Source organism: Bos indicus x Bos taurus, chromosome 18, assembly GCF_003369695.1.
Source record: "Bos indicus x Bos taurus breed Angus x Brahman F1 hybrid chromosome 18, Bos_hybrid_MaternalHap_v2.0, whole genome shotgun sequence".
NCBI classification, from domain to species: Eukaryota; Metazoa; Chordata; class Mammalia; order Artiodactyla; family Bovidae; genus Bos; species Bos indicus x Bos taurus.
Window position 1 is genome coordinate 52322931 of NC_040093.1, and position 25250 is coordinate 52348180.

At 50.8% G+C, this 25250-nt stretch overlaps 1 protein-coding gene across 1 annotated transcript in view; it reads right to left on the reverse strand.

Moving 5' to 3' along the window:
- ZNF469 (zinc finger protein 469) overlaps positions 1-18623 on the reverse strand; it is a 249479-nt gene extending 230856 nt beyond the window's left edge. Inside the window, exon 1 of the mRNA XM_027513833.1 lies at positions 18478-18623. The gene's annotated coding sequence lies outside the window, so the exon portion shown is untranslated. The remainder of the gene's footprint in view (positions 1-18477) is intronic.
- Between the last annotated feature and the right edge of the window lie 6627 nt (positions 18624-25250).

The window sequence follows — 25250 nt, forward strand, 5'->3', positions numbered from 1 at the left end:
TTGCTACTCCTGCTTTCTTTTGGTCCCTATTTGCATGGAAAATCTTTTTCCAGCCCTTCACTTTCAGTCTGTATGTGTCCCCTGTTTTGAGGTGGGTCTCTTGTAGACAACATATGTAGGGGTCTTGTTTTTGTATCCATTCAGCCAGTCTTTGTCTTTTGGTTAGGGCATTCAACCCATTTACGTTTAAGATAATTACTGATAAGTATGATCCCATTGCCATTTACTTTATTGTTTTGGGTTCGAAGTTATACACCGTTTTTGTGTTTCCTGTCTAGAGAATATCCTTTAGTATTTGTTGGAGAGCTGGTTTGGTGGTGCAGAATTCTCTCAGCTTTTGCTTGTCTGAAAAGCTTTTGATTTCTCCTTCATACTTGAATGAGATCCTTGCTGGGTACAATAATCTGGGCTGTAGGTTATTTTCTTTCATCATTTTAAGTATGTCTTGCCATTCCCTCCTGGCTTAAAGAGTTTCTATTGAAAGATCACCTGTTATCCTTATGGGAATTCCCTTGTGTGTTATTTGTTGTTTTTCCCTTGCTGCTTTTAATATTTGTTCTTTGTGTTTGATCTTTGTTAATTTGATTAATATGTGTCTTGGGGTGTTTCACCTTGGGTTTATCCTGTTTGGGACTCTCTGGGTTTCTTGGACTTGGGTGATTATTTCCTTCCCCACCTAAAGCAACTAGAAAAGGAAGAAATGAAGAACCCCAGGGTTAGTAGAAACAAAGAAATCTTAAAAATTAGACCAGAAATAAATGCAAAAGAAACAAAAGAGACCATAGCAAAAATCAACAAAACCAAAAGCTGGTTCTTTGAAAGGATAAAAAAAATTGACAAACCATTAGCCAGACTCATCAAGAAACAAAGGGAGAAAAATCAAATCAATAAAATTAGAAACGAAAATGGAGAGATCACAACAGACAACACAGAAATACAAAGGATCATAAGAGACTACTATCAACAATTATATGCCAATAAAATGGACAACGTGGAAGAAATGGACAAATTCTTAGAAAAGTACAACTTTCCAAAACTCGACCAGGAAGAAATAGAAAATCTTAACAGACCCATCACAAGCATGGAAATTGAAACTGTAATCAAAAATCTTCCAGCAAACAAAAGCCCAGGTCCAGACGGCTTCACAGCTGAATTCTACCAAAAATTTAGAGAAGAGCTAACACCTATCCTGCTCAAACTCTTCCAAAAAATTGCAGAGGAAGGTAAACTTACAAACTCATTCTATGAGGCCACCATCACCCTAATACCAAAACCTGACAAAGATCCCACAAAAAAAGAAAACTACAGGCCAATATCACTGATGAACATAGATGCAAAAATCCTTAACAAAATTCTAGCAATCAGAATCCAACAACACATTAAAAAGATCATACACCATGACCAAGTGGGCTTTATCCCAGGGATGCAAGGATTCTTCAATATCCGCAAATCAATCAATGTAATACACCACATTAACAAATTGAAAAATAAAAAACCATATGATTATCTCAATAGATGCAGAGAAAGCCTTTGACAAAATTCAACATCCATTTATGATAAAAACTCTCCAGAAAGCAGGAATAGAAGGAACATACCTCAACATAATAAAAGCTATATATGACAAACCCACAGCAAACATTATCCTCAATGGTGAAAAATTGAAAGCATTTCCTCTAAAGTCAGGAACAAGACAAGGGTGCCCACTTTCACCGTTACTATTCAACATAGTTTTGGAAGTTTTGGCCACAGCAATCAGAGCAGAAAAAGAAATAAAAGGAATCCAAATTGGAAAAGAAGAAGTAAAACTCTCACTATTTGCAGATGACATGATCCTCTACATAGAAAACCCTAAAGACTCCACCAGAAAATTACTAGAACTAATCAATGACTATAGTAACGTTGCAGGATATAAAATCAACACACAGAAATCCCTTGCATTCCTATACACTAATAATGAGAAAACAGAAAGAGAAATTAAGGAAACAATTCCATTCACCATTGCAACAGAAAGAATAAAATACTTAGGAATATATCTACCTAAAGAAACTAAAGACCTATATATAGAAAACTATAAAACACTGGTGAAGGAAATCAAAGAGGACACTAATAGATGGAGAAATATACCATGTTCATGGATTGGAAGAATCAATATAGTGAAAATGAGTATACTACCCAAAGCAATGTATAGATTCAATGCAATCCCTATCAAGCTACCAACAGTATTCTTCACAGAGCTAGAACAAATAATTTCACAATTTGTATGGAAATACAAAAAACCTCGAATAGCCAAAGCGATCTTGAGAAAGAAGAAGGGAACTGGAGGAATCAACCTACCTGACTTCAGGCTCTACTACAAAGCCACAGTTATCAAGATAGTATGGTACTGGCACAAAGACAGAAATATAGATCAATGGAACAAAATAGAAAGCCCAGAGATAAATCCACGCACATATGGACACCTTATCTTTGACAAAGCAGGCAAGAATATACAATGGATTAAAGACAATCTCTTTAACAAGTGGTGCTGGGAAATCTGGTCAACCACGTGTAAAAGATTGATACTAGAACACTTTCTAACACCATACACAAAAATAAACTCAAAATGGATTAAAGATCTAAACGTAAGACCAGAAACTATAAAACTCCTAGAGGAGAACATAGGCAAAACACTCTCTGACATACATCACAGCAGGATCCTCTATGACCCACCTCCCAGAATATTGGAAATAAAAGCAAAATAAACAAATGGGACCTAATTAACCTTAAAAGCTTCTGCACATCAAAGGAAACTATTAGCAAGGTGAAAAGGCAGCCTTCAGAATGGGAGAAAATAATAGCAAATGAAGCAACTGACAAACAACTAATCTCAAAAATATACAAGCAACTCCTACAGCTCAACTCCAGAAAAATAAATGACCCAATCAAAAAATGGGCCAAAGAACTAAATAGACATTTCTCCAAAGAAGACATACAGATGGCTAACAAACACATGAAAAGATGCTCAACATCACTCATTATCAGAGAAATGCAAATCAAAACCACTATGAGGTACCATTTCACACCAGTCAGAATGGCTGCGATCCAAAAGTCTACAAATAATAAATGCTGGAGAGGGTGTGGAGAAAAGGGAACCCTCTTACACTGTTGGTGGGAATGCAAACTAGTACAGCCACTATGGAGAACAGTGTGGAGATTCCTTAAAAAACTGGAAATAGAACTGCCTTATGATCCAGCAATCCCACTGCTGGGCATACACACTGAGGAAACCAGAAGGGAAAGAGACACGTGTACCCCAATGTTCATCGCAGCACTGTTTATAATAGCCAGGACATGGAAACAACCTAGATGTCCATCAGCAGATGAATGGATAAGAAAGCTGTGGTACATATACACAATGGAGTATTACTCAGCCATTAAAAAGAATACATTTGAATCAGTTCTAATGAGGTGGATGAAACTGGAGCCTATTATACAGAGTGAAGTAAGCCAGAAGGAAAAACACCAATACAGTATACTAACGCATATATATGGAATTTAGAAAGATGGTAACAATAACCTGCTGTACGAGACAGCAAAAGAGACACTGATGTATAGAACAGTCTTATGGACTCTGTGGGAGAGGGAGAGGGTGGGAAGATGTGGGAGAATGACATTGAAACATGTAAAATATCATGTAAGAAACGAGTTGCCAGTCCAGGATCGATGCACAATACTGGATGCTTGGGGCTAGTGCACTGGGACGACCCAGAGGGATGGTATAGGGAGGGAGGAGGGAGGAGGGTTCAGGATGGGGAACACATGTATACCTGTGGCGGATTCATTTTGATATTTGGCAAAACTAATACAATTATGTAAAGTTTAAAAATAAAATAAAATAAAAAAAGAAGAAGTTAACACAACACTGCACATCACCTACACTGGAATTAAAAAAACAAAACCTTCCACTCTGAAGCAATGTGAATGTCTACCTAGATAACCCCAAGGAATTTAAAAGAAAAAAGTGACTAGAACAAGAACTGAGCTGGGTGTCAGGATAAAGGTCAATACTGAATATCAATCACGTTCCTCTGTATAAGGTCTGTATAAGCATAACCGATTGGAAATTGAAGAAAAAACTTAAATATCACTTACAATTGAATCTTAAAATGCTTAGAGAAACATTTAACTGTGTGTTAGACCTGACAATGAGAACTACAAAGCACTACTGAGAGACATTACGGGAGAACTAAGCCTTATAGAAGAAGCAGCAGACTATGTTCATGAATTGGAAAAGTCAATACGGCAAGATGGCAACTCTTCCCAAACTGGTCCATAGATTCATCCCAATCCCAAACAAGGACAAGCAGATTGTTTTTTGCAGAAACTGACAGGCCAATTCTAAAATTTACATGGAAATACAAAGGATCTGTAATAGCCAAAATAACTTTGAAAAAGAAGAACAAATTTAGAAGAATGTATTTAAGGCATACTATGAAGCCGAAATAATCAGGACAGTATTAGTGTGAAAAGAGATATCCAGATCAAAGGGAGAGACTCAGAAATAGACTCAAAGGTAAGCAGTTGATTCATGTTCAAAAAGGTACCGAAGTAATTTGTAGGGTGGGGGTGGGGAGAATGGTCCTTTCACCATCACTGCTGACACAAATACATATCCATATGAAAACATATGAATCTCAATCTTTACTTCAGACCATATATAGAGATTATCTTGAAATGGACCACAAACCTAAATATAAAAGCTAAATTAATAAAAATTTGGAAGAAAACATAAGGAAAATTATTCATGACCTTGGGATAGACAAACAGTCCTTGGAGAGGACACAAAAAGGCATGAACCATAAAAAAAAATTGATAAATTAACCATCACAAATGTCTGTTCTTCAAAAGATATTACGAAGAAAATGAAAAAGCAAGGCCAAGACTAGGAGAAAAATATTCACAAAACACATATCTCATCAAGGATTTGTGTCCAGACTGCATATAAAAGCTCTCAAAACTCATTAATAAGAAGAAAAATACCCCAATAAAAAATAAGTAAAAGATTAAAGTAGACACTTCATCAAAGATTGCAGATAAGCACATGAAAAAATGTTCAAAATTATTAGTCACTAGGAAAATGAAAATTAAAACCATAATGTGTACCACTACACCCTTATTAAAATGGCTAAAAAATGTTTAAAATGTTTGACAGTACCAAGTGCTGATGAGGATGGGGGGCAATCAGGCACCCAGGTGGTACTGTGAGGGGTGCCCTCCCAGGCTCATGGAGGTCTGGGCAACAGGGACCCCAGGAGTGGGCTCACTTGCCTCAGCTTCCTCCCAGCTCTGACACTCAATCTCAGGCACCTTCCTGGTTGGAGTGCACAGCGGGCAGCCACGTTGGAAAACACCTCAGCAGCTGCTTATAAAGTTAAGCCTACACTTGGACGGGCTTCCCTGGTGGCTCAGACAGTAGAGTCCACCTGCCAATACAGGAGACTTGGGTTCGATCCCTGGGTTAGGAAGATCCCTGGAGAAGGGTATGGCAACCCACTCCAGTATTCTTGCCTGGAGAATCCCATGGACAGAGAAGCCTGGCAGTCTACAGTCCATGGGGTTGCAGAGAGTCAGACATGACTGAGCGACTAACACCTCAGCTTACACTTGTCTAAGACACAGCAATTCCATTCCTAGGTACTCACCCAAAAGATGAAAATGACAAGTGCGCACAGGGGCTTGTACATGGAGGTTCACAGGAGCTTTATTCATCACAGCCCCAAAGGACAACAAAAAACCCAAATGTCCATCAACATTAAGGTGTTAGTTGCTCAGTCATGTCCGACTGGGCTAACTATAGCATGGACTGTAGCCTGCCAGGCTCCTGGAGTGGATTGCCATACCCTTCTCCAGGGGTTCCTCCCAACCCAGGGATTGAACCAGAGTCTCCTGCATTGGCAGGTGGACTCTCTATCGTCTGAGCCACCAGGGAAGTTCATCCATCAACATGGGGACACGCAAAGAGCCAAACACCGGATGCTGCGGGTAATGATGGGGGATCAACCTCTGCTAAACAACACTAAGCAGGTAAGTGTCAGTAACATGATGCTGTGAACGAAGCTGAATGCACATAAAGTACGTAGTGGATGGTCCCATTCACTTGACAATTTACAAAAGACCCACCTAATCTGAGAGGAAGCAGGTTAGGTGGGGCAGTATACTGGGCTGATGAAAGCAATTTATCTCGATTGTGATGCAGGTTATATGCATGTATAAATTTGTCCGAACTCATCAACATGTAAAATTCAAATGATTGAAAGCATTTAACGTGAAAAATAAAAACTAAGAATTTGAAAGGACTCAGAAGCACCTCGAAGGGTTCCCACTGGGCAAGGATGGATTGTAGCACCAAAAATATGAAGACGTGCGGATTCAAGCGAAGCAGCACACGCACAGCCCTGGCGTGATCATCACACTGATGCATGTGCCTAGGTTTTGGAGGCTGCTCACTCGTCAGGATGAATGCTTGGTTCCCCTCACTCTGCTTTACAGGATCCTGTGTGAAGCAGGAAAGTCCTAGAAGCAAGGAACCAATGCTAGACTCGGTCAGTCCCCGATGAAGCCATGGACCTGGGCTTGCTCACCAGTGCTGAAGTGCCAGGCAGAAGGCAAGTAGTTCTTCCAGAGAACAGAGGGACCCCAACATCACGGCCCGCTGGGCAATCCATGCTGAGGTCTGCTTTAAGCACTCAGGTGGCAGGCATGGGGTGGGCACGGGTGGGAGGAACTGAGGAAGCAAAACCACGCAACGTGGATGATTGCTGTGGCTGGCCACAGGGCGGGGGGTTCTTTCACACCGTTTGTTTTACTACTGTGTGCAACTGAAAACAGGGCAGGAAACAGCTCTGATGGGGACAAGAGGCTCACTGTAGCTCTACACGTTTTAATGAAACTCTAGCACCCCATGGAATAAGAAGGAAAAGGCGTATTTTGACAAAATACAACCCAAATTATAAAGAGTAAACCAAAGCCAGGACCTAGCATGTTAATATTTACATAGTTACATCAGAACTATGCAATTTGGTGTTGCAATTGCTTTGCCAATTAGGGATTAGGAAGGCAGGACTTAAAGGTTACCGAACAACAGACAAAATGATTTATTATTCTGAGGTCACTGGAATAAAGTATAGATATACTTAAACATTTCTGGAATTTCACCTACTCACTCTCACGCAGGCCCAGGGCCAGACTGGAGCAGACAGGCCAACACCACGATCCACAGCCAGACGGCAAGGGCCATGCGGCCAAGACCAAATCCCTGTCAAGCACAAGTCCATCCTCTGCTAGCAGATCCCTGAGCTAAGTGCATTCACCCACTCAATGGCCATGATCAATAGTTCTGAAATTTTCAGCCTGTGAGCTGGCTTTGGATGCATCAGCTTAGCTTCTATTTTCTGCCTGACTTTGTACAAATCTCTTATTAAATTCTCTGAATTTGACACTTAGCACAGATCAATGCGGGGCACACAAGAGGCATCTGGTCAACAAAGAGCGAGGACAGAACATCCACACCTTATCCTAGGGCTTCTCCAGAACCTCGAAAGGTCCCAGGAAGGCCAGCCCATGCTGCAGCCACGTGGTTGCCATGGGAGACTGCCTTGGCACTTCAGCCTGGCCTCTGTCTCCCTGGAAGAGGCCCCTGTTCCCAGATCCCCTAGGAGACATGGCTGAGCATCCGCCTTCCATTTCCTCTCCCTGTACCTTCTGCCCACCCAGAGCCAAGTACAGAGGGCGCGTGGGAACCTTCTGTCCTCACTCGTGAGGTCCACCCGGAGCCGTGGTGACTCACGATTTCTGGCGGATTGGATGCCGCCAGCCCCGCCAGCCCAGCTGAGTGCTCCATGGACACAGGGTGGTGCCTGGCCTGGGGGAGCGGGGAGAGATACCTCCACTCAGCTGCTCACATTGGGGTTCAGGCCTGGGAATGCCCAGCCTTCTGCCACTGATGCATTTTCAGGTGACCCTAATAACTGACACATGACCACCTTCCCCAGCTGCCTGGGGTTCAGGGGAGCCCCCTCGGCTTACTTTCCCAGCCCTGTAGCTAGTAATGCCTCCCAAAAGGGCTGATGACATCACTCATGAAATGGAAGCAAAGCTCAGAGGCACAAATGAATTTATCATCTGCCTTTTCTATGACTTGTGAGAGGCAGAGGAGGGGGCCTTGAGCCCCGTCTCAAACCCTGGAGGCACCGCCAAGAAGGGACGCCCAGGCCTGCTCCACCCCCTCAAGGATGTTCATCCTCAGAGACCATCAGGCTAACCCGATGCTCCCTGGAGGCAGGAAGGCTGGAGAAGGGAGGGGGAGTGGGGGTGCATGCCCCACCCACCTTCCCAGGGCTCATCACCCACACGCAGCCAGTGTCTTCTCCCTCCAGAACCCCGTGTGGAAGCAGGGGGCTTCTCAGCTCTGTTGGTGGCAGATCCAGGCTCCTGTTGCTGAGCGGCCTCCCCAGAAAGGACTGCTTCCCAAGCTGTGAGAGACTTGGTCAGGACAGGCAAACCACGGTTTTCTTCAAGCTGATCCCAGCATCCCTGCTCCAGCATCTTCCCACAGCTCGGTTAGAACAACTAGGGGTGTCCACACCCACCACCCATGGTGACCTGTCTTCCCTCACCCGCAACCACTCTGATGTTTCTGAATTAACCAAGACCAGAGTTTAGGGACTGGGGCGAAACCGCCTTCCTCAAAGTGCTCTCCAATTGTGGGGAGATGCTGGGAACAGAGCACCCGCTCCCATGTCCAGTTCCTCTGGCCGGCCAGCATCTTCCCTGGTGGGTGGAGGCTGCATGCTCAGCAGGGGACACCTCCCCGCACTTGTGTCTCCATCTCTGTGTCCTGCCCTCTGTGGAAATCACATCCAAGCCTGGGCCCTGGCCCCTGGCAGGAGCAGGTGTCCTTCATCTCTGCACACGGGGTGTTTGGTTGTTTTGAGCCATTTGCTTGGAAAGGGAAACAGTGACTGGGAGAAAAGCTATGATTCCCACAGCCCGAGGGCACTCTCACTCCGCTTTACAGCGATGAATGCGCTGCAGGCTACTCAGGTGCCAGGGTTCTGGGCCAAAGGAGCCTGTGCTGAAGGGAGGGGGCGGTGAGTCTGAACCAGGCTCCAGCTGAGCCAAGAACTGACGTGAAGGTGTGGCTGCATTGCGTCCCCCGAGCCCCTCAGCTTCCACAAATCTGACACACATAAGCCTCTGCAAAGCCTTTCCTCCTCCATCTCTTTCCTTTACTCTCTGGACAACTTGGAGACTGGGGGAATGTCACTACCATTCAACAGCTACAAGCATCAGGAAAACCTGCATAGACAGAAATGGACAAACCCCTTCTGCCTCTCTGCCCTCACTGCCAGCCCTGCAGCGTGATCTCTATCCACAGAAAGGCAGGTGCAGTGCCAGGCGGCTCAGCCCCTCTGTAGATCCCCATTGCCTGCACATGTGGTTCTCTGAAACCTTTGAAACATGGGCAATGTCTCCCTGGTTCTCTCATTAATGAGTGAAATAAAATCTCTGATGTGTGCATTTTGTAATGGTTACAGTCAGATATTTATCTTCTTTTTGAAATGACCCTTTCCCATTGGGGTCTTACTGTCAGGAAATGGCCAGTGCGGCCCTGAGCCCAGATTGGCCCACTCGGCACAGAAGAAAGAGGACAATGTGCATCGGTAATGTGCCAACCATCTGCATTTCATTTCATCCTCATTCCTCAGACGAGGAAGCTTAGGCTCAGCTGTATATAGAGATTAACTGGAAAGTGAACCAAATGCAGACTCTACTCCTAAATCCATTACTGGCCCCAAAGCAAGCCCTCCACCCGGCATGGCCAGACACTGGGTCCTCCCTGCTGCCTGTGCCTCTGGCAGCTGATGTGAGGCCCCAGCCCCAAGGCCTTGACGCCTCTGGGCCCTGCTGTGAATGGCCCTCAAGGAAAGTCCAAAGGCCTGAAGTACTGCCCAGGACTCTAGAGAAGACCCCCTGGAAGAACAAACCACCTCCGAAAGCCCTAAAGCAACTTTAATATAGAGATGCCGGTCAGTAACTAACTAGCCAGCCACAGAGAAAAACACATCTACGGGTGTGATTGCCTAGAAAAGAAGGAAAAAGGAAGAAGAGGGGTGAGCTAGGCTGGGAGGGAGGGGGAGGTAGGGGGAGGGAGGACCCCTAGTGGCTGTCTGTCTGTGACCTGGGGATGTGGCTCCTGGTGTGCAGCTGAAACACACTGAGACTTTAGTTACTAGAACCTGCCCTGCACCCTCAAGAAAGTTCCAGACTTTAATGCTATAAACATCCTCTAGGGCCACGGCTTACAGTGCAGACTCCCGGGTTCTGCCCATAGGGATCCCGGATCTGATCTTCTTGGGGGCCCAGCAATCTGTATTTTTGATGAACCTAGCCAAGGTAATGGAGAAGGCCATGGCACCCCACTCCAGTACTCTTGCCTGGAAAATCCCATGGACGGGGTAGCCTGGTGGGTTGCCGTCTATGGGGTTGCACAGAGTCGGACACAACTGAGTGCCTTCACTTTCACTTTTATGCATTGGAGAAGGAAATGGCAACCCACTCCAGTGTTCTTGCCCGGATAATCCCAGGGACAGGGGAGCCTGGTGGGCTGCGGTCTATGGGGTCACACAGAATCAGACACGACTGAAGCGACTTAGCAGCAGCAGCAGCAGCAGCCAAGGTAAATCTGCCATCCCCGGGATGGATAGAGGACTCCATGACGTTGAGTGGGAAAAACACTAAAATCTTCATTTTTTCTACCGTTTAGTGAACTAGAGTGTTTCCTTCAAGTATGAACATTGGTCTCTATGTGCGGTAGAGCCCGCAGTGCCAGTGGGGCAGTGTGTGCTCAGCATGGCATCTGAGCCCAGGGGCTGCTGGGCACCACTCAGCCCTGTGAGAAACACGAATCACTGGGTTTGCTCTACTGGGAATCTGTACTGCGATAGAGCTGGGCTCCTTGGTATGTCCAAAGAGAGTTTTTACTTTATACGTTTAAAAGTCTTTACAGTGAGAAAGGGTCCAGCACCCTAGCAGTCAGGGCCCCTTATCTGGGCCGGGACCACCCACAGCACAGCCCAGGAACTGAGCTCCTGGTGAGGGAAAAAACCCCCACCTTGGGTGGAGCCCCTGGTGTAGGAGCAGGGAGGGCCTCTTCCCCACAGGAACATGGCAGCTCAGAGACGGGTGTGGGGAAGCTGGCCCTGAACACGTGACCACAGTCTCTCAACTGTGATGCTGGGACCGGCCACTAGGTAGCACGACATCACCCACAAGGGCTGGCAGCTTCAGAGAGGACATACCAGAACTCACCTCAGACCCGGTTGCAAAGGAGGGCAAAGGCCTCTGCATCCCCAAGCACAGCCTGTCAGAGCCTGTCAGTCGGAGACTGGGGCCCAACCAGAGAGGTCGAGGGTCTTACTGTAGGTCACAGAGCAGGACATGCACTCAGAGCCTGCAGCTTCCCTCCCTTTGACAGCTGTCAGTGCTCCCAGCAATAGGGTTCCCCAAGGCCTAGAGACCTGCTCTGGCAACCAAGGCATAACTGCGCCCTCAGGCCAGACTGGCTCTGCCTCTCTTGGCCTCTGCTGCCTGAGGGGCCTGGGCTGGGTCAGAACTCAGGTAAGACAAACTACTCCCCACAAAGGGCTTCATGGCTGACCCACCATGGTGGGGACACACCTCACCCCAGCCACCTTCCGTACAGAGAGCTGGGTGACCCAGGGTGGACCCCAATTCATCTGTGCTGAGGAAGGAGGGTGATGAAGGCCCCCAGGGCATGTGGCAGCCGGTCTAGTCATGGGGAGTGGGTAAGCGTGTGGCCTCCAGAATCAGTGTCAGGTTCATCCCTACTCTGCCACTCACTGGCTGTGTGACCTGAGGCCAGCAGCTTTACCTCTCTGTGCTTCCCTTCCATCTTCTGTGTCTGGAACACATTAGGTTCTCAGTAAGTATCTACTGGCTGGACGCTAAGTGTGCACCATAGGTGGGAACAGCCACAAATGTTACTATGCTACACAACCTTCAGAACACTCACTCACACAGTAGGCATGATGACTGGGTAGGTTACTCATCCGTTATCAAGGCTTAGCGAGACGGGGTCCCCAGCTCTAGCTAGGTCAAGGTCTTCCTGGAAAAGCCCCGCCTCCCCTGGGGTCTGACCAGCCTGAGTCCCCAGAGCCGCCTCGTGACTCAGATGGACTTAGTCACTCTCCAAGTGAAAAAGATTAAAGGGAGAAAACAAGAATTTGTGGTGCTTTGTCTTTGGTTTTCCCCTTATTTAAAAGTTTACTCTTTCAGTAATGACAAATTCACAGGAAACTGACACGTGCAGGAGGGCCCATGTCTCCTCCCCCACTCCCAGCTCCCCTGCATTAACAACCTGTACACACCTAGGACACATCGTCGCTGCCAGGAGGCTTGCCTAGGTCTCACGTGTGTTTGGATTCCGTCAGCTTGGCAAGCACGTGTGTGTGGGTGCATGTGCGCATTTGTGTGCTTGTGTGTGAGCAGCTCTCTACTCACAGAGTTCATTCCTTTTCACTGCCAAGTGGTTTTCCATAGAGGTGAAGGACACAGCTGTGGTTTCCAGCTTGGGCTGCTAGAAGTACAACTGCTATGCATGTTCTCGTGTTAAGACAGGTCTTCATTTCTCGGGGATATAAACGCCCTCAGTGTCGTTACTGGACTGCATTTTCACTTTTAGAGGAAAGTGCCAAACCATTTTTCCAAGGGCTATGCAGTGCTGCACGTTCCCAGCAACAGCCGAGACTTGGTTCCTCCCCATGCTGCCAGGACCCGGTGCTACCGACGTGAGGATGGTGGCTGTTCGCACAGGTGTGCAGCGTGTCTCACTGCAGGCCTAACATGCATTTCCCCAGGGACTCATGATGTTAAATGTCTTTTTGTGCCCCATTTGCCATCTGTATCTCTCGGATGAGGGGTCTGTTCATGTCTTTTGCCCATTTTCCAATTGGGTTGTTTCTTACTGTTGACTTTTGCGAGTTCTCTGTATATTCTGGACCCAGGTCCTTTGTCAGCTCTGTGGTTTACCATCTTTCCTCAGCCTGGGTCTTGTCTGTCCATCCTCTCCACCAGTATCTGTCAATACTTTGACCAAGCCCATTTGATCGGGGTCAGTACCTTTATGACAACCCTTCAAGGGGCTGCACTTTGCAACATCAGGTCTCAGAACTTCACCTGGCCCAGGTCCTGAAGATCTTCTCCTGTTCCTTTTTTCTAAAGTTGTATCATTACCCGTTTCACCTTCAAGTCCATGACTCACCTTGTGTTTACTACAAGGAATGCATGAACCAAAGGGGCTCTCAGAGTGTAGACCCCAGACCAGCATGAGCAGAACTGCCTGGGAACGTGTGAAACATGCAGGTTCCTAGGCCCATGCATGTCAGCAGGACAAGACACCCAGAAGGGGCTCCTGCTCTGTTCCCTGCCACCAGCAGTTCTCATGTGCCAGGGCTGAGTGGCGTCCCACTGGGTGATTTCACAAGGGGCTGGGCCCAGACATCCTGTGAGAGCCACCTCCCACCCTAAAACGTTAATGTTCCACGTGGTTTCTTCCTTGGAGGGTGTGTATTTCATAGCTGAGTGGGGAGGACAAATCAAGATTGCTAACAAGAGGATCGAGGCCATGTGGTGTGTGCCTTGGGGACACTGTTTTATGGCAGAGGGTTTTCTGGATTCACCCCTACATGGGCGGCCACCTCTCAGGATACCTGTTCTCATCTACCAAGTGTATGGAGGTAAGATGGGAACTCACTGATAAAGTCCCCAACTTATGGGTCAGGAACGTGAACACAACACCCACATGACCTGACAGGTCCAACTTCAGAGGCTTAGTCCCCTGCCTTGTATGAGGACCCTGAGGTTATGCCAAGCCCACCTGGATGATCCATCCATCTCCATCTCCAATCCTTTATCTAATCACACCTGCAAAGTCCTTCTGCCATGTCAGGTCACATATCTGCAGTTCTGGGGGTCAGGATGGGGGCATCTTTGGGGGCCACTTTTGGGGGGCCTCCTCAGTTACCTCATCTTAAAACACAAGACCTTAAAACATGAGACCTGCTCTCAAAGGCCCAAGGGGGCAGAGGCGCACAGGGCATGCACACTCTGTGGGCTGGCAAGGTCAACACAGCAGTGGTGGTAGGGACCACGCTGAGGTCACCCTGCCAGATGGAGAGCAGTGGCCCCCTGGGGTCCACTCTCCTGGCTGGTAGGGCACTCTCTCCGGGTCTGCTCAGGATAAATGGCCCCCAGGCACTTAAGCAGGATGGGGAGGAGCCTCAGGCCAGCCCTGCCTGCCTGCCCACTGCAGAACAGAAGCAGCCGTGGTAGAGCCAGAGGTGGGGGTGATGTCCTCATTAGCCCAGACGGGAGCAGACTGACCGTGCACTCCCCACTCTGGTTGTCTGCTAGCTTGGTCTCTTTTTAAGGGGAAAAACTGACTTTCCAAGAGAAATGAGTTAAGCAGGAGGTCACAAACAAATGCATGCATGAGTATGGGGACCTGGCAGTGGGCCTCAGACACCTGATCCCCAGAGAAGGCACCTGGCCTTCTCCTCCAGCCTCCTCCGTGGGCGCTCACTGTACTTGCTGTCCTTCCAATGGAGGGACACTCCTCAGAAGCCCCAACTGCCAAGGACTGTTCGTTAGTCGTGAGCAGGGGAGGCGCCGGGGGCAGGACAGTGGGGGACGGGCTCGTAATTCCTCTGCAATGAGCTGACTTCAGAGGTGCGAGGGCACATGGTGGGGGCTGGCGGGTGCTGGACCCCGGCCCGGCACTGGCACCCATCCACGATGCTCCCTCTGTGGGGACCCACCGGCCAAGAAGGAAACGCACTGTGCTGGCCCGAAAGTCACCAGATGTGGGGAGGCAAGAGATTCTGGTTATTAAATCCTCGATTACTCAGAGGGGGCTGACCTGGGAGATGACTTCCTCATGGACTCCCTGAAACCAGCCTGCTGGGCCTGGGTCCAGACTCCGCCTGCCTGAAACTTGGCCTGGTCAGCACAGCTGGGCCTGAGGACGTGTCCTTCCATACACACACACACACACACACACACACACACAGGTTGGTGCAAGGCTTGCCTTCTGAGTGTGCCTGGCCTTAGCTTCCAGGATCCACTTCTCCCTTTTACCTAAATCTGCCACCACACAGCTCACTGTCACCCCTTACCTAGCCCACAGCAGACATCATCAATCAATCACCAAATCCCAGTCAGGGCTTTGCAATCTTTTATAACATAGTGCTTTAGGCAGGTCCAGCTGAAATGACACATATTCACTTATCTTGCCTGAGGCTGCTGTTTGCTTTCAAATGCACACTTCATACACTATTTTGAAAAAGTTCCCCAGGGTCCCCTGGAAATCCCTTTTGCACTTTCAGAAATGGAAATTCCTCTCCATGTCCAAGTGCTAAGGGAAGCCAGCAGAGTCCCATGGTTAATGGTGAAAGCTGGCTGGGCTGTTAACTTAGCAAACCCATTGGAGACGGCCAGGGGTCCTGAGCCTTCCGTGTTCATTTGTCACAACACGGAGAACAGGGCAAAACATGAGGTCTCCATGAGAAAACATGAAGCGGTGCCCTAGATGAAGCTGGAGCCTCCTCCTAAGTCTCTAGATGCCTTCAGGGGCTCTGGTGGGAAAGGCCAGGGGTCTCACCCGGAGACACAGGCTGCCACATGGAGGTACCTTGAGGATGTGATGCTGAAGGAGGCAGAGAGACACAAAAGCCAAATACTATCTGATTCTGTTCAGGGGGAAGGCCCAGACTGGTAAATCCATAGAGACATTGAGAGGATTAGGGGCTCCAGCCACTGGGGAGAGGGTGTGACTGGTGATGGGTTGATGAACATGTTCTGAAATTGTTAGCAATGAGGCTACTGCACCACTCCTCAGACTGACTGGAAACCAGAGAACTGTACTCTTTAAATGAGTGAACTGTACGGTACATGAGTTACAGCTCAAGCAATCTGTTTTGTTTTTCTTTAAGATTGCATCTGGGAGGCAGATGACCCTTCTCCAGCACAGCCAGGTTGCCAGCAGGCTCAGAGCTTCCGGCCAGGTGGCCTTGGCAAGTGTCTTAACTGCCCTGAGGTCCAGCTTCTGTGACCATTGAGTGGGTTAAGATAACTCTCCCTGTGGGACTATGGGGCCTCTGATGAGGATGAAAAACCACAACAGCAACAGCCTGGTGCTCAGGAGCAGGCCTGATCCCAGAGTCAGAGAGAAGGCTCCTCTGACCACTCCTGAGGGCTGTGCCCACCCCTCACCCACCATGGGGCAGGGTTCATGGCTCCCACGGTGGGAGAGCAGCTCCCTGCAGAGAAAGGGAAGCAGGCTCCTACACCCCAATCCACAAGAAGCCCACGCAGTATGTGTGGTGGGGGCTCTGGGGAGGAGGAACAGTGCCCCAAACATGGGTAGAGAACGCCCAGCAAGGAGGTTAAAGCTGGTCACCAAGAGAGAAGTGGGGGTGGCTTTGAAACTTGCTCAAATGAACCCTTCATGGACCCTCCCCCTAACAGAAAGTCCCCTCCCAGAATTCCCACAAACGATCCAGGACCTTCTCTGCCTAGCTGGTGCTCAGTGGACGCAGGTCCCTGTGGACACACACGCAGTATGTGGGAGATGGACTAAGAAAGGCTTCCTGCTGCTGCTAAGTCGCTTCAGTCGTGGCCAACTCTGTGCAACCCAATAGACGGCAGCCCACCAGGCTCCCCCGTCCCTGGGATTCTCCAGGCAAGAACACTGGAGTAGGTTGCCATTTCCTTTTCCAATGCATGAAAGTGAAAAGTGAAACTGAAGTTGCTCAGTTGTGTCCGACTTTTCTCGACCCCATGGACTGCAGCCTTCCAGGCTCCTCCATCCATGGGATTTTCCAGGCAAGAGTGCTGGAGTGGGTTGCCATTGCCTTCTCCAATGCGTGAAAGTGAAAAGTGAAAGTGAAGTCGCTCAGTCGTGTCCAACTCTTAGCGACCCAAGAAAGGCTTCCTAGCGGCTCACATTTCCATCTATTTCCCCAGTAGATCACATCAGTGCAGATTCATCAACATCCTGGGCTCTTTGCATTACCTACATAGTAGATGGTAGATAAATATCTAACTCTGTTAACTGCTGGATCTTAAACACATACCAAGTTCTGACATTTTAAAAGACCTCCAGCCAGGCTTCACCTTCTATTTTCCAGGGCAGCACTCAGGTATACTGGAGAACAACAAGAAGGGTAAATGACTTAAGCACAAAATGTGGGACTTAGCGTTCAGAGCCCTGTAGTTAATAATCCTGCCACTCACTAGGTATGTGTCCTTGGTCAGGATCTTAACCTCTCGAGCCTCAGTTTCCTCATCTGAAAATGGTAGTTGCAAAATCAAATGAGATAAGAAATAAAAGCATAACATACTTAAAAAGCTGCAGGAACACTGTGTATTATTATTACTGTCATCAAGTTACTATTACTGTTGCTATGTCACTAATGTTGTTACTATGTTATTATCACTGTTACCATTCCAGCTCGGCAGGCAACAGTATTTCCAAATCTTCTCTTTCATCTCTTTACCATTTAAGAGGTGGGGTTTTGTATTTTAATTTAAAAACTAACAGAAAAACTCCCAAACCCAGGGGCTGGGGGGAGTGCTGTCATCCTTCCCTGCTATGGAAGCCTGTTAGTGAGGGTGGTGGGTGCCGCTGCATGTGTGGAGGAGCCCCTCCAGGTGGTTCACAAACTCCGCATGGAAACCGCGACTGTCACTTTCGCTGGTGGCTGACTGTGTAATGGGAAACAGACACATCAAGAAGCACCACGAAGCGAACTGTTTTGAAACTTGCTCAAATGAAGCCATTACCAGAAGACGGGTCCCCCCATGCATCATAGCATGGTTATCCACAGTGCAGACTGGTGACAGGTTATATGCCACTGAGAGGACCCTATTCTCCCCACTGTGGGTTGGGGGACCCAGCCCCGTCTCCACACTTTCTCAGAACAGCCATAATGAGATGCACATTGAGCAGAAAGTGTCACTAATTGGGCTTGTCTGCAGCACATCCAAGCCTGGGTGCCGAGACAGAAGACAGTCACCAGGGACTCGACAAAAGAACTCGGGCAGCGAATAGAAGGAGGGAGCCCTGACTGCGTGGTCAGAGCAGAGACCGCAGGCAGACCTCTACCCACCAGACCAATCCGTCTCTGGGCTCTGGCTTTCCAGCCAGCACTCTGAGTTGTCAACAGGAAAGCAGAATTCTTTGTTTTGCCGTAAAGATGTTTCCAGACTGCATTTGTTGCCACGACTTGGTTGCGAGTCTGAATGCATGAGTAATAAGAAGACAGGGATGGCTCTCAGAGCAGCACACCCCAGCTCCTCAAGAAAGCGCTGCGTTTCGGACGCCCCTGCCGGCCCCTGGGGCCCCCGGGCGGCACTTACCCTGGCGGTGGCTGTGGCGCGTCTGCCGCGTGTCCTGCGGGCGGCTGTCGACGTGTCCTCCCGACTCCGCGCGCCCAGGTGCCAGCGGAAGCCACGGGGTGGCCGGCGCTGCCTCTCGCGGCCGCTTCGCCCTCGGCTGGGAAGTCTCCAGTTCCGGCGGTCTGGGATTCCCTCTCCGCCCCCCCCCGCCCCCCCCCCCCCCTCGCACACACTTAACCCTGCTCTTGCCTGGCGGGGCGCACGAGCAGGAAGAAGCCCCGGCTAGAGGAGAGCTCGCCCGGTCCCCGCCGGGCTTCCCTTCCGCTCCTGCTTCGTCAACTGAACCCTGTGCAAGCAGCCGGAAGATGCTTCTCCGCAGAGCTGACCGGTCTCTCCAGCCTCTAGATCGGCCCCCGGCGGCGAGGGCGCACCTGCCGCCGGGGTTCCTGGCCCACAGGTCTTGGGGCGGGGCGGGGGGGGGGGGGGCGCTGCCTTTGGCAGGGCTTCTGTGGGGGCTTCCCTTGGAGCGTGTGGCGGTTCAGACCCGCCCCTGGGCGCGGAAGGATGGGAGAAGCGCGGCCCGTCGGACCCCAGCCTCCCCTGGTTCCCCTCAGATGTTCGGCTGTCACGCTGCCCGGCGACCTCGTCCTGTCAGAAGTCAACGGCACCCCCAGCCAGCAATCCCCTGGGGGGCCTGTACGTGCCCGTGGGGATGGAGGGACGAGGGTCGCCTCTCCTCCGAGCTGCCCGTTCTGTCCTTTCACCACAGTGTCCGCCGCTCTCGTCAGCCACCAAGGAAACCGACTCCGAGAGCTTAACACGGCCATTGCTGACCCGAGACGGGTCCTGAGACCCCACTACCCGCCAGGTGAGGCTTCCCCAGCCGGAGCAGGAGTGGAAGCCGTCAACTACACCCCCTCAGGGACAGCAGCCCCGGGGGAGAACTCCCCGCCCCCAGGGGACCGGGCGCACCCACGCACACATGACACGCACGACACGCACGTCTGCCACAGACGTGCCCACGCACGCATGACACGCACGGGCACGCACGTTCGCCGCAGACGTGCCCACGCACGCATCGTGTTCACGCACAGGCGAGACGCATGACACGCTCGCTCACGCATGCACATTCACATGCGCTAAGGCACCACAGGCGCTCACGTTCTCATTCCCATCTGACCCCGGGGACCCTTTGAGGCCGTGGTTGTTATACTTCCTGGTCACACAAGGGTCACGTGATCCTTCCGAACGGTCTCAGGAATCCTCCCTTCTTGACTAAGACTCCGTAAGGACCCTCGGCAGCCATTAGATTGGGAGCCTGAAAAGACGCCTCCTCAATCATGGTTCTGATTCCTGGTTCCAGAACTCACCTTAGGTGGAGAGCTCCAGTCCACAGGGGGAGGTCCCTGAGGTCTCCTTCAGTGGCTTCCCCTGCTCCCAAGTGGAAGAAAGGGGTGAGACCCCCCTCTCAGCACCCACCCCTTGGGGCCTGAGAGGCAGCCCTGCATAGATGTCTGTTGGACTGCCACCTGCAGGCCTTCAATCTTGAGACCCAAGAAAGAATTGAGTCAGCAACAGACATCACTGGTTTAATGAGTAGGGGGTGCTTACATGTCTAATCAGGGTCCGGGAGACACCCCAGCATGTGGGCATTGGGCAGGCAGGACCAGGTGGCAGGCTTCACTCAGGGACAAGGGGAGGTTACCAGTCATAGGGGGAACTGATGGGCTTATTGGTTACCAGGGAAACCAGCAGAGGGGCACTCCCCTCATGGCCCCTTTGATTAGAACAATCACCTTCTGGGACCTGGGGCAAGTATGCAGGAAGGTCAGTCCTGTGCATAGTGGGTAGGTGAAGCTGGCACTGGTTGGACCAGGGATGGCCACCTTGTCAGGTCAGACCCTGACTCTGAAGCCAGCTGCCTGTTCAAACCTGATTCCACCACTTGCTGGCTGTGCCACTTAAGGCAAGTTGCTTAACCTCTCTGATCTTCAATGTACAAATACACAAAATTCAGTTGATAATGGTACCTCTTTCGTGGGGATTATGTTCGGGGTTAAATGACTTTTAGCACATGGAACATTCTTGGAAGTGCTATTAATATCACTGCCACTCAAAGGAGAGATTCCCTCATCTGGTACTGATGCTCCCTGAGAAGCCCTATAGTTTGAGCACATAAGAGCTGGCCCCGAGCACTCAGACATATGATGACAGTCAACCTGCTGACGTGTGTCTGCAGCCCTGAAAATGTTTCAAAAAATTGCTGCAGTCACTCCTTGGGCACTCCTCTAGGGGAGAAATCCCAGATCCAGGAAACATGTTACAAGGATGGTGAAGTGAAGTGAAGTGAAGTGAAGTTGCTCAGTCATGTCCGACTCTGCGACCCCGTGGACTGTAGCCCACCAGGCTCCTCCGTCCATGGGATTCTCCAGGCAAGAATGGTGGAGTGGGTTGTGATTTCCTTCTCCAGGGGATCTTCCCGACCCAGGGATCGAACCCACGTCTCCCGCATTGCAGGCAGACGCTTTAACCTCTGAGCCACCAGGGAAGTATAAGAATAGTAAATAACTGGAAACGAAGGGTCCCCAAATCAGGGGGTTGGTAAATTAGGAAACATCATGACACGGGTTAGCATGGGGCTCATGGGGTGATGCTTGAGTGGCTGTTGTTACCTTGCCAGGTTTGTATCTGAATATATGTTTTAGATATAAATTTAATAGATGTAATATACATTAATACATATATTCAGAATTCTACCTAGAATAGACAAAATAATTGTCTATTTAGTCTATTGTCCAGAATAGAGGAACAATGCATTAAAATGAGTAGAACTTTTAAATCATCTTAACTGATGTCTAAGACATTCAATCCTGAACTGGTGGTGGGGGAGAAGAAAACTGAATAAAATACCCCCAAACTTTAATCTTGGTGTCTGGGTGGCAGAATCACAGGTGGTCTTTACCCACCTTGTTCTTTCTACTGTTCTGTATTGCTAAAGCTCTGTACAATGAGCAGGACTGAATCCCAAGACAGCAGCTACTCCTCCAAGGAGTAGCCAGGAGGGAGCCAGGACATAGAAGGCCGAGTGTGGCACCTGGTCAGGTTGGCGAGGCACCTGGCCAGGCTGCTGTCGTGATTCAATCACGCGTTCACCTGGGGGCTGGGCGGAGGCCCCTGGGGGATGTAGGTGGCCCCGCCATCAGCTGACTTGAGGTGGAGATCCCCCTCCAGGATGGGGCGAGGCTCCACCACGTGGCTTTTGGAGAAAAAGGGGGGTTTCCTCGAGGGAGGAGAAATCCCGCCTTTGGGCTAGGGTTAGTTAGGAGCAGCTAGAACACCTGGCTGTTCCCAGGTGCCAGCCCATAGCCGTGTGTACCAAGCCCTGCAGTCAGTCTCTTTCTGTATAAAAACGGCACACAGCTTCCATCCCTGGTAGAGCCCTGCCCAGTGCCAGACCGGACCAGTCTCTGAGTAGCTAATGTGTGAAGGGACCTCATGAGTTAATAAAGCGCAGTGGTCCCCATGGGGCCTCCTTCCTCATGACTTCCTTCCAGCTGGGCAGCTGTGCTCTGGGCAGGTAGAGCCTCTGTGGTCGTTTACAGAATCAGTGAACTGCCCTGTTTGTGGCTGCTTCTATTTTAAGAGCCCAGCTGGGCATCCTGCCCTCCGCACAGTGTTTCCTGGGGCACTTTTTCCTGTGGCAAAATGCGATTAAACATAAACCATTTCAGGTTAGACCGCCATGTCCTGGAAAACCATTTCCTAAGATGTGGACTGCCTGATGTGTGGGAATCTCCTTTTTAACCAAGTGCTCTATGTTGTAAACAAGGCCTGAAAACACTTTACAAGCATCAGACTGGCCAATGTGAGCCAGCGGTTTCAGCCGCGGCCGCATTCTGAACATCCGAGTAGGTCTGAGCCTCTGCACGGGATGTGTCCCAGAAGCTGAGTGAGTATCCGGCTGGGGCGGGCACCGGGGGCTTCCAGCTCCCTGCGCCACTTCCAATGTGTGGCAGAGGCTCGGAACCTCCGGTCTACCCACAAGAACTCTGATTTAGGCGTTTTCAATGAAGGCTTTTCCTTCATGGGGCAGACACAGGCAGGCCCCCTGCTAACAGCTTGCCCTACCTCAGGGAGGAGCTGAGACCCAAACATGGACTCCCAAGCCGTGAAGCTGCTAGTCAGGTGAGGGTGTGTCTGGCTCAAGGCCCTGCAGGCAGGAGTGGACCCCCCAAGCAGGTCACCAATGCTGGTGGGAGTGCCGTTGCCCCAGGGTGAGTAAGAGGGGTCCTAGGCAGGGAAATGAGATGGTTTTGTCTGTCCTGGGTGCATCCCCATGTCTATGGTCTGTGCAGGTCTGTGTGCGTGTTCCAGTCACTCCTGCTGTGTGTCTGGTCACCGCCATACTCGGCAGCTTGTCTCACGCTGTCAGCTGGCCAGGCCTTTGGGGAGCGCTCAGCTGAGCAGTTTTCACTTGGGCTGGGATATGAAGTCGTGGTCCTATGTCAGCTGGGGCCACGGCTGGACTGGGCTGGGAGGGTCACTTCCCAGGTGGCTCCAGCACGCGGTGGCACACGGCGTCTCTGCAAGTGGCCCTCTCCGTGGGGCTGCTGCCATTCAAGAGGCCAAGGTGGAGGCTGCTGAGCCTTTCAGAGCCTCAGTCACCCTGTCAACTCCACCATGTGCTCTCGGTCACACGGACCAGCCCTGATTCTGCATGGGACAGGAATGCTGACCAACAGGTGTGGTCGGTGGGACCACCATGGAGGCCGGCCACCACAGCGCCGTCCTGGAGGGCGGGTTGCGAGAAAGCAACGGGAGGGTCCAGGGAGTCACACTGACCAACCTGAAAGTGACCAAATGAGACACGAGGGTGATCGGTGTTGAATCATGAAAGGTTGGCTAACAGTGAGCTTGCAAAGAGCCAAACTCAGACTCCACGAGCCAGATCTTAGCCCTCCCGCCTCCCGTCTGGGGTTGGTTGTGAGCATCACAGAACTCCCTTGGCAGCAAAATGGGGACCATGTGGTGCCTGACCGCCTTCTACTCCTGTGTGTTGGAGATGGAGGGGCTGACAGAACAGCAGAGTGCCAAACGCGGATGGTGTTGTCATTTACCTACTATAGTGAGCAACAAGGCCCTTTAAATACATGCAGCTTTGCTGTGATAAACTCACACACCATACGTGTGGTTCAGTGGTCTGGGTCTGCCATCACCACGACAGACTCAAGCGGACATTCGACACCTGAGGGGGTGTTTTCAGGCCTGAAGAGAAATACCAGTTAAAGTGGCTCCGTAGGGAACTTCTTGCCCCTGCAAGTACACGGAACCATGAAGTTCGGGCTGAAGTTTGCTCTACTGGCCCCTACACTTTTCCTGGCCAAGGAAAGGAAGGGATGCCCATAGTGGGAAGCCAGTGGTGCCCAGGGTTGGGGGGGAAACAGGACAGGGCTTCTGGTGCTCTCTGCTCTCCCACCCGCTCCCTAGTCCTCACTCCTGGTCCCCCAGATGGCCCTGCGTCCTCCACCCACTAGATATCAGTAGCATCCCCGCCCGCCCCCCGACAGCTTCCACCTCCCCAGTGTTCAGACATGGACCAGCGTCCCCTGGGGGGTGCAGAACCATCCGGTTGAGAATCGTGAGGTCCTCCTGTGACCCACCTTTGTCCCCTCTATTCGCCAGTAAGGCTCTGGCAGCCATGGCTTGTGGGTGAGAGGACTCCACCAACCCTGCTGTGAGCTGGGGGAAGGCAGGGGCTGGGCAGGCACTCAGGCGGTCCTGGGCCTCGGGGCCTAGTCCTGGCTGTAGAGAAGCTTGGGAACAAAGCAAACTGCACCGAGTGCACAGGGATCCGCCTGCAGAGCTCATGATAAACCCAACAAAGACCAGACCCAGGCCTACAGTCAGCTACGCCCACGGCGCTGAGATCATCCTCCAATACTCGAGGGCGGGAAGCGCGGCAGCGATAAGCCGGGTCTGGGCTTGGGGGTCCTGGAGCTGCCCCAGGCTTCCCAGCCTGGCCAGCATGAGTCCTCACTAGGCAGGCCGCCCGCGGGTGGGCGGAGAGAGCCTGGGACTCCACCGAGAGGCCTCGCCCCACGCCCACTTGCCTGGCCGGGAGCCAGGGCCCCTGTGTGGTCACACCCGGAGGTCCTCGCAGGGAGCAGGGCCAGCGCTGGGGCGGCGAGGGGGCCGGGCCCTAAGACTCACCTCGTCCGGGGGACAACGAACAGGGAATGTGCTGAAGACCAGCCCCACTGCCCACATCCCAGGCCAGAGCCCCTCATCCCTCCCGCCTGGCCCTTCAGCCACCAGTGCCCATCAATCAGGGAGATGATGACTAGATGGAAGACAAACTCTGGTTTTGTGAGGCAACAGCTTACATAACTCTGAGGTCCTTTTCAGGAAAAGCAGTACAAGTGCCAGAGTGCAGACTGGCATAGCAGTGTGCACCCTGGACCCCAGACTGGCACGGCAGTGCACACCTGATGCTGGAGACGTCCCAGAGAACCACTGGTGCATCAGGCCTGGGCATTCAGACTCTCCCTGGCCGCTGCCCCTACACCCAGCACAGCTAGCAGTGCTCAGTTCTACCAGAAGAGACAGCAAACCCCCATCAACACGTCCCACCAAACCCAAATGCTCCATCTCCCCGGCCTGCTGCCCTGGGCCAGGCCCCAGACGAGCTGGAGCCACTGCTCTGACGGTGCCAGGAAGGAAGGTGATGTGGGGGGTGGAACAGTGATGGTAACCAAATGTAGCTAAGACATTGCCGAACACACTTTGCAGACGGT